Source organism: Microcaecilia unicolor, unplaced genomic scaffold, assembly GCF_901765095.1.
Source record: "Microcaecilia unicolor unplaced genomic scaffold, aMicUni1.1, whole genome shotgun sequence".
NCBI classification, from domain to species: Eukaryota; Metazoa; Chordata; class Amphibia; order Gymnophiona; family Siphonopidae; genus Microcaecilia; species Microcaecilia unicolor.
The window spans coordinates 23476-33411 of NW_021963782.1; the positions used below are offsets into that span (position 1 = coordinate 23476).

The 9936-nt window shown below is 48.4% G+C and overlaps 1 long non-coding RNA gene across 1 annotated transcript; it reads right to left on the bottom strand.

The window, feature by feature from the left end:
- Positions 1–374: 374 nt before the first annotated feature.
- On the bottom strand, positions 375–9566 carry LOC115459629. Its single transcript, XR_003940311.1, has 3 exons — positions 9412–9566; positions 6200–6207; positions 375–385 (listed from the first exon to the last, which is right to left on the bottom strand). It is a non-coding gene; the product is annotated as an uncharacterized LOC115459629 (long non-coding RNA).
- Between the last annotated feature and the right edge of the window lie 370 nt (positions 9567–9936).

Genomic DNA, 9936 nt, shown 5'->3' on the forward strand with positions numbered 1-9936 from the left:
GAGCACCCCCCACCCACTGGCACCCGGGTTGGTGAGAATAAAAGACTATTTCTATCTCAATATTCTCTAGTGTCTGTGTTAATTTCTCTGTTTCATTTCACACCTTATATCACATAAATAGACTATCTTTTAAACTCTAGTACATCAAGTGGGATGTCCTTGGAAATTAGGAGCCAGAAAACAGAGGTCATATTTAGGAGACTTATTATGAGCCTTCTGAAACCCTCTCTCCACCTCCGTGGGCAAGGGTCCTGCGGGGGTCTAGAGAGGGGTAATTAAAAACAGTGGTGTACCCTGGCTGCTGATCTTTCTTTCCCTGTTGCCTTTCTCTACCCTGGTCTCTGCCCCTTTTGCTGTCTGCCCCACGTTCTTTCCTTGGGCTTCCCTTACGGCCGCTTTCCTTGTCTCTCTCCCCCTGCTCTTTGACCTTAATCTGTTTCCTTCTTTTCCCTAAGCGGACCTGTTAATCTTTCTCTTTCTATTCCCTGTAGCTGGATTTTTAAAGCACTCTGATGTGAACTCATTCTTTCTCTTTTTATGCTCAGTGGTTTCACTCTTTCCTGTGGTTTGCTCTTCCAGCCGCAGATTCTAATTGCGTCCCGGATATTTTGGTTTATCTTTGCCTTATCTCTTCTGAGTGGATGCCTACTTTCTCTTCTTTGACACTCTTCTATTATAGTAAGTGAATCTTACCCGTCCTGAACCCTTTTAACTTACACTGGTCTTTCTTCTCTGCCCATCTCCCCTTCTGACAGCTCTGCCAGCTGCATCTTTTTAATGGTCCCTTATACCTCCAGTTTCACTTCTACCCCATCACTCTTTTCCTGCTCTTTATGTAGGTCTCCTTTTTGCCTTCCTTTTACTGTCTTGGTATCCTGTGCCCCCATCTTGGGTATTGACACTATCTGTTCTGCTATTCTGCTCTTTTTTTGCTCTCTCTCTCTTTCCCCTTACTCGTTTTAACTGTTGCTCTGTCCCTTTTGTGATCTGTGTCTGTGTCACCTGTATTTACCTGCTTTGTGCGCTTATCTGCTTTATTCTTGGTGCACTTCTGTGCGGCATTGCGCTCACAGATTGCACCATCTGTCCTCTGTCTGTCTGTTTCTGTAGAGACTGTTCGCTAGGAGGGTATCTTCATCTCCGTCCTCCCTTCTGTCTCACTTGCCTATTCTGTGTATTCCCGTTATGTTTCCCTCCATCCCTACCTGTAGATTTTGTGTTCCTACTTTTGTCTGTGCTCCTATTCACTGCAGTTCCCTGAAATCCTATATCTCTCCTTTAAAATCATTCTGGTTTGTGTGTTTTCTGAACTATTCTTCAAAACTGACAGCCCACAGAGCCCCCCTTTCTTTCCTGCCTGTACACTTCTGCTTTTCTCTTTTTCTCTGCGACACAGCCTTTAGATCTCGTACGGAGGGAGTGTCCCTTCCCTGCCCTCCGAGAGATCCGGGCTCATTTCCTCTGTGCCGTACTTAAACCTCCGAGAGGTACTTAACCTCTACCTTTCATGCTCTCTGACTCTGTTACTGGCCACTTACACTAATATTGATTTCCTTCTCCTTCTGTTAGAAACTGTCCTGATGTGTCTTTGTGAAATCTTATAATTCTTTGCCAGCTTTTTAAGCTGTAAGTTGGCATTTCCTGCTTCACATTTAAAACTGCGCAGTTACTCTTGCTTCCTCTTTCGGTTACTGCCAAGCTCTGTGGACACCCCCCCCCCTTCCTTCCTGTTATACAGCTGTATACTTGATAACCCACACTTATTTCTATGCCTGCCTGCTTTGGAAATCTCCCTTTGAAAAGTCCCGGTCTGTATTCCGTCTCTGGTCCCCGTAGCCACTTTAGCTGCAGTTCCGGGTTTAATTTTCGCTGCGTAGACCCCCTGTCTCTGCCAGTTCTGTCATATTAACTCTACGACGCTCTAAGTCTTCTACCTTTGTATTTTCTCTTTGCTAAAAGACCGTTAAATTCTGTTGCAATTTCTCTCACTTCCACCTATACTTTCTCCTTGCAAAAGGCCTCTTGGCCATTATAGGCATTCTCCTGTCCCCTGGCTCTGTGACTTCAGAAGCACGCTCTTCTCCTTCATGTATTGTCAGTGCTTTATACATTAACTTATGGCTGGCAGCCATCTTCCGGTCTGATTGATACTTTTTCTTCTCCTTCCTCGCCACCCACTATGGGCGTAACTCCACGCCCCAGATACGCCTTCCGCCTCCAGTTTTCAACCCCTCCCCACTTTTGTATTCGTCCCCTGCATAACTCATTTTTTTAAATTGCTTTTGCATGTTTAATCCACTGGGTGTCAAATAAAATATAACTAATGACATTTCATTCTCGCTATCCTATTGGCTTGTCCTTGTTAATTGCTCCTGTATAGTTGCAACTGTGTAATGAATTCCTTTTTAAATTTTGATGGTGGCCAGACCTCTCTTAAGAGAAATGCCTCTCTCTCTCTCTCTCTAGTTCCTCGCCTATATCTTTAGGATTATGTCACAGTTTCCGTTCATCTCTAGACCTTTGCTTTCTAACCCTCTGGCTAAGGTACCGAATTCTATAATGCTATAGTGTCTGTCCTTTTAATGCATTTTTCTTCTAAAAATGGGGTTTAAATTGTGTTAAGTTTGACTGTTCTGCTTCTATAACAGAGGGAGGCTTAAGAAAGTGCCAAAACAAAATACTTCTTAGCACATAAATTCAGTCCGGAAACTAAAAATTAACCCTTACATAACAGAATCAAGTGATATGCTGGTAGTAATGAAATTTAGATTGCTGTTATTTTAAAGACACCGTAGAAGACATTAAAATTTTTGCCTGAATTTGGCTTCCAGAACCTCTCTCCCACATTTTCCTATGTCATTGGTACCCACATGTACCAAGACAGCGGACTCCTCCCCAGCACTATCTAGAATCCTATCTAGGTGACGTGTGAGGTCCACCACCTTCGCACCAGGCAGGCAAGTCACCAGGCGATCCTCACGTCCACCAGCCACCCAGCTATCTATATGCCTAATGATCGAATCACCAACTACAACAGCTGTCCTAACCTTTCCCTCCCGGGCAGCACTTGGAGACATATCCTCGGTGCGAGAGGATAGTACATCACCTGGTGGGCAGGTCCTGGCTAAAGGAGTACTTCCTACTTCACCAGGGTGATGCTCTCCTTCTAGGAGACCTCCCTCCTCCAAGGTAGGACAAGGGCTACTAGACTGGAGGTGGGACTTCTCTACAACATCCCTGTAGGTCTCCTCTATGTACCTCTCTGTCTCCCTCAGCGCCACCAAGTCTGCTACTCTAGCCTCAAGAGAACGGACACGTTCTCTAAGAGCTAGGAGCTCTTTGGATCAGGCGCAAACATATGACATCTCACCAACTGGGAGATAATCATACATGTGACACTCAATGCAAAAGACTGGATAGCACCCCTCTTGCTGCTGGACTGCTGACTCCATCTTAGTGTTTTTTGAGTTTTTCAATAATTTAAAACTTGCTAGAGTATTAAGGATATTAGCCTAATATAAAAGTGTCTTTTATTTTATATAGTATATTGTATGATTTATTTAGTGTTTCCTTCTTAGATGGTAATGAAATGTATTTAAAACTCTGTAAGAGCACTCCTTGCTTGTTACCCTAATTACAATAACTGACTATAAATGAAGAGTTGTCCTAGGGGTGGGTGGGAAGACTAAACTAGATCCTGCTTGCTTTTCCCTCTCTTTCTCTCTTTTTATTCCCCCTTAATACTAAACTAGATCCTGCAGTGCCTGCTAGATTCTATCTGTTAATGCTGTGGTCCAAAGCTTTTAAAACAAAGTGGAAAAGACTATGGAGATTAGTTGTTAAAATTTGCTTTTTATATTTTTATTTTTGCCTAACACTAACCTACAATTCCTCCTTTAAACCCCAATCTTTAAGTTCCCAAAGCACAAGAAAAGTAACGTTCACTTACCAGAGAATGTCCTCTTCTCTCAGAACTTCTCCGAAAGAAAGATCAGTGGGACCTTTCCTCTTTATATACTTTTGAATCTAAGGAGCCTCTTTTGAACAGGATGTTTGAAGCTGATTCAGCAACCTATGCAAGTATTCTACTTCCCCACACTTTAATTAACACTTAATTGAGGTCACTGGATGAGCTAACAGAAAATAACTGCCGTTTAGAACAAAGGAGTTTAGTTTCTACCTCTAGAAAAGTTTTCAGTTTAAAACTATGGGGAAAATGCCTATTTCTAGAGAAAATTTCAGTTTAAAAGGCTAGGTCAGGTGCCGGGTGGCAGGAGAAGAGGGTCATCTGTCCACGGAACTGCTTGCCAGGTACCTAAGCCCTGGATTGGCCACTGTTGGAAACAGGATGCTGGGCTTGATGGACCTCTGATCCATTGCTGCATGGCAATGTTTATTTTACAGTATGTTATAAATAAAAGACAGCGGATCGTAGAGGTTCAAAATAAAACTATCCAAAATGTATTCACTACCAGGGTCTTTGTCAATGAATACAGAAAAATGTTTAATATAGATCGTAAATATATAAATTGTACTAACACAGCTACAAATGGTGATGCAAATCATTTAAAAATATGTGCTAAAAAAACCCTGGCAATTATAAACCACAGAGCTCAGCCACAAAACAGGCATATAAAGGTCTCCATCAACTCCATGCAAAAAACACACCTCACAGTATTGAAGAATAGCCATTTAAAACAGATGCCAGTGGTAACTCTGCAGAACTCGTACACTGAGCCCTCCTTCAAGCCCTTCCCAACCAATCAGCCATCTCCCTCCTGTGGCACCGCTCTCCTTGTTCCATTTCATTTCTTGCCCCCTACCTCCCTGGGACTCATCATGGTATCAGGCGAGTTCCCACCTGGACTGTTCCCACCAAGGACTCCCCCTCCTCCCACCCCGGTCATTTCCCACCCTCTCTGGCTTTTTTACCGATCGTCGCTTCTTTCTTACGGCTGGAACGAGGAAGTTAGAGCAGCAAACGGATGTGCACAGAGGACAGAATAACGTTTCATAAAGAGAAGTCATTTGTTATAAATCGTAATCAGTGTGTCATTTTGAGGGTGGGTGGGAACGATCCGGTGGGAACTGTCCAGGCGGAACTGATCTACAATCCTCAGCGAGAGGGCAGGTGCATACTAGGGGTGGAAGGAGAGATTGGGGAGTGAGGAGAGCGAGAGAGAGGAGATGAAAAGGGCAAGCTGAGGAGCAGGTGCTGCACAAGGGACAAAGAGGAAAAGCTGGGGCTGTCAGGGGTGAAACGTGGCTGAATTTTGGGGATTCCATAGGCCATCTATTCATGTGACGCCTACGTGCAAGCTGGTCTTTATGTGCAAGCCTTGCTACTACTGTTACAAGCTATATATCTAATGCACCTGCATTCTGTCTTACACTAATAGGCAGCAAGCCAGCGCAAACAGACAAGTTGTAGTTAAGGCACAGTACAAAAGAACTTAAATGTCCAGTACATTCATGAAATATGCCCAAAAAGGCGGAAGCAGAGGTAGTATGCACAAGTAAAGTCCATTAGTATACACAGAGTTGGGACAGTAGTATCCTGCGTTCCACTCCTACAATTCCCCCCTTTTGATACTTGAACATCCATTCTGGTGGAGAGTATCATCTCCAGAAGCCTGAAATGGAAGAGAGAGACAAGAAGCATTAGCAGGGAGGCAAAAGGGAGCCCTAGGCCCTTGCGCAGCCGCTGGTTGCTTCGCCGGGGTTGAGACGGAGGGTCCCTAGTGGAATCCCCCCCCTTTGTAGCTGGGCTTGTGCTGTCACAAGGGCATTGGCCCGTGAATTGCCTCAGGAGAACAAAATTCTGCTTCATCCACAAAATTCTGCTTCATCCACATCGGATTGGGGAATGGGGAAATACATCTGGAGAGCCATGAGTTGGGCGGCTGCTCGGCGGTCAGCGATGCTTTCCATGGTGGAGTGGAGACACCTGAAAACAAAGGGGAGAGACAAAGGTATTAATAGGCAGGACAACAAAAACAGGCCACCCATAACGAGGAGGCTCTTGAGACTCCCAGAGGTCGGTAGCCAGTTGGTTAAAGAGGATGTCCAATCCCAGGCGCTGTTCCAGGTTTGGACGGGGACGTGAGCCAATTTCACCATCCGGTCAGTAATCTCTCTGATGACGTGACTCTGGTCATCAATTTGTAGGCAGCAGTTGCTGAGATTAAATTTGCCGCACACCCCACCCTCCTGGGCCAAGAGATAGTCAAGAGCCAGGCGATTCTGGTAAACTGCGGTAATCAACTTGGTGTTTTGGCGTGCCAGGATGTTAAGGGCAAAGGCCGAGTCGTTAGTGAGTATTTTGAGCACTGCCTGCAGACGGATAATGCGATTCAGCATGTAGATAGGAGTACGATACCCATATGTGCCATCTTCAGCCCATGTGGCCGGTCCATAGTAATGAATGATACGTTCTGGTGGCCACTCGTTGTCCTTCCAGTCTCCTATCTGGACCTTGGGCTTGGAGTCTCGAGGGGACCGTTTACGTCTGCCCATGTTTCCAGGCCCCTGCTCCATATAGAGGGGTATACCTAACGTCTCGCCTACGCGCAGGGGCAGGAGGAAGAAACTAGGACGGACGGTGCCCAAGAGACAGGTACCGTACCAACGGGCTGGGAGCTGCTCATAGGCCCTGCGACCACAAATGTAGTAATAGCCCTCCGGGGCTATCCATTTAAGGGAGGTGTTTCCCCTGTATGTCCAGGTTGTATTCAGTGTGGGTTCGGTCCAAATGGGCACCGGGGTGGGCAGGTTGTCCGTTTGCCACCAAGTGGTTTGGCTCCCATTAAACTGGAGGACCCCCGTGCAAGCGGAATCTCCCACTGGGACGGAGTAGCGCTTCGAGGGAGCCCGGCTAGCGCAGAGGGTACCTATGATGTTGGTCCTCAAGGCCCATTCATACGGCCTCGGCCGCCGGGGAAAGGTAATGTTGGTAGTGTTGAGGGCATCCCACATGTGCTGGTGAATCTCCTTCGCTTCCCAGGGCCATTGTTCACCCATGTCGGTGCCTCCGCAAACGAAACAATTGGCAATTCCTAGGGAGAGGGCAATGTTTTCGGCCAGGTTGAGGAACATGTTCCGAGCTTCGGGAGAAATGGGGAACTTAGTCGCTGCCTCCTCAGCGCGAGCAATTTCGTCGAATATGTCCTGGTACCCAACAACCGTGGTCTGATAGTGAGTGGGTGCCTTCTCCTCAAGGCTCTGGCTGATGGTGATGAAGGTTATAGGGTCCGTTCCGGCCCCGTCGATGCCAAAACCCCAAGTTTGTCTCCAGGGGGTCTCAGGTCCCCTCAGTGGCCATTCAAGGAGCACGGTGTTGTCGGAGCCCCTGCGAATTTCACCTAGCCCGGGACATCCGGGGTATCCGCCTCCTGTGTAGGCACACACTCGTTCCCATCCCGAGGTCCGGGTGTCTGCTGCACAAGGTAGCCAAGACCAAGGAGATCCATATCTTCCATCTAAAGTGAGGGGGCAAACATACTTGTGATCATTTGCGTAGGCCTTGCGCCAAGCTAAACTTCCGCACTTTTGGGACCAGGGGTGTCTGTCTATAGCAACACAAATGTCAAAGGTAAGGGTGGCCACAGTTTGAGTACCACCTGCAATAATGCGGGTGGAATTTACGTAATACAGGATGCCATCCCCCTGGACTCCCATAGACCCAACGTACTGGGGGAGCCCCACACTGAGGGTGACATTTTAGTATCGTGGCTTGACTGGGCTGTGGCAGATAGTGAGATTGCTCTGGAGGCACCTGTGAAACTGTTGGAGTCCAGTCGGGGTCGTAATGGCACAAACCGGAAGGGGCCGGCAGTCGCCTTCCGGAGGCTGTGACTGATGGATGAGGGTGGTGACCAGGTGATATCCCCCCTCTATGCGATGACGTACCAAGCGCAAACACTTAGTACAGTTCTGACTCAGGGTGATAGGCTGGTTCGAGGATGGGCAGAGGAGGATTATGAGGCTTAGAATGACGGCTCCAATAAACAGGGAGCCAAAGACGCAGTGGGTCCAAGAGCTGAGCTTCTGTTGCTGGGTAGGCATGGATCTGGTTCACTTCCTCGTTAGGGTCAGCCGTAGTGGAGCGTCAGGATGTTGACGGGCAGTCCAAACTTTAGGTGTGCCGCCGGTAGGTGCAGCGGGTTTCAGCCTGGTCCAATGTATCCACACGGGACTTCCTGCAATTTTAACAGCGGTTGGGGTAGTTAGGAGAACAAGGGAGGGCCCTTTCCACTTGGGCTTTAGACAGTCAGATTCATCCCACTCCTTTACCCAGACTTCATCCCCCACCCTAAACTGGTGTGTAGGACTAGTAAGGACCAGGGGACCTACACTCTCAGTGTACTGTTGGATGTCCTGCACTACCTCGCGTAGGGCCTTCATCTGTTTTACTAAGGAGCTCTCACCCTGTATCTGCAAGGAGTCGGGAAAGGAGGGTAGTGGTGGTGCCTAGCGTACATCATCTCGTAAGGAGTAAGGCCTGTAGCCTTGGGGGTGCACCTGAGATGCAGCAAGGCCAGTGGGAGCAGGTCGGGCCATTTGGCTTTGGCTTCTTGGCATAGCTTAGCTAGCTGGTTCTTCAGGGATCGGTTAGCTCTCTCCACTATTCCACTGCTCTGGGGTCTCCACGCACAATGTAACTTCCAATCGAGGCCCAGCCTTGTACTGAGTTGTTGTGTTACTTCGCTGGCGAATGCAGGACCGTTGTCAGAGTTTATCTGTCTGGGAAGGCCGTATCTTGGCAGGAGGTGATGGATCAATAAGGACGTGACCTACTTCGCCATTTCCGTTCTGGTGGGCTGGGCCTCAATCCATCCGGTGTAGGTACACACGGCGACGAGGATGGCTTTGTAGCCCCTGGCTGGGGGCATATGCGTAAAGTCAATCTGGCAGACGTGGAACGGACTAGTGCCTCGGAGAACATGTCCTGGCGTAGGACCGGGCCCCGTCCTCGGGTTATTCCGGGCACAAGTTGCGCATTGGCTAGAGGCATTTTTGGTCCAGAGTGACAATTTATTGATGTAGTAGGTCTTCTCGAGCAGGCGCCCCAGAGCGTCCTTGCCCAGATGGGTGCGATTGTGGGCCTCCCTGGCCACCGTCCAGGCCAAGGCTTCGGGTATCCATATGCGCCCATCCTGTAGTACCCACCAGCCATTGCGTGACTCCAGGCCCTCTTGCCGGGCCCACTCCATCTCTTGTGGGGCATAGGTGGGGGTCTCTGTGGGGAGGTGAACGACTAGTACAGGGTCAGAAGAATGAGAAAGGTAAGGGAGTCGACTCGCCCTTTTTGCAGCGTCATCTGCCCGCTGATTTCCCCGGGCGATAGGGTCCGTCCGTCCTGTGTGGGCCCTACAATGCATCACAGCTACTTTCTTCGGTTTCCATACTGACTCGAGTAATTGGCAGATCTCAGTGGCATTTGCAAGTCCCTTCCCCTCAGCTGTCAAAAATCCCCTCTCCTTATACAAGGCCCCATGCACCTGGAGGGTGAGGAAAGCGTATTTGGAGTCAGTGTAGATGTTAACAACTTTTCCTTCAGCCCACAGGAGGGCTCTGGTGAGGGCGATCAGCTCCGCTTTCTGAGCCGACGTTCCGGATGGCAGAGCCATAGCCTCGATCACATGGTCCTCAGACACGACAGCATAACCAGCTCTTCGAATTCCTTCTATCACCTGGCTGCTTCCATCGCTGAACAGGGTGATGCCCCCTTGCCAGGGTTGGTCCTTGAGGTCAGGTCTGCTAGAATGCACAGTGGCCATTACCTCCTCACAGTCATAAGTACATAAGTACATAAGTAGTGCCATACTGGGAAAGACCAAAGGTCCATCTAGCCCAGCATCCTGTCACCGACAGTGGCCAATCCAGGTCAAGGGCACCTGGCACGCTCCCCAAACGTAAAAACATTCCAGACAAGTT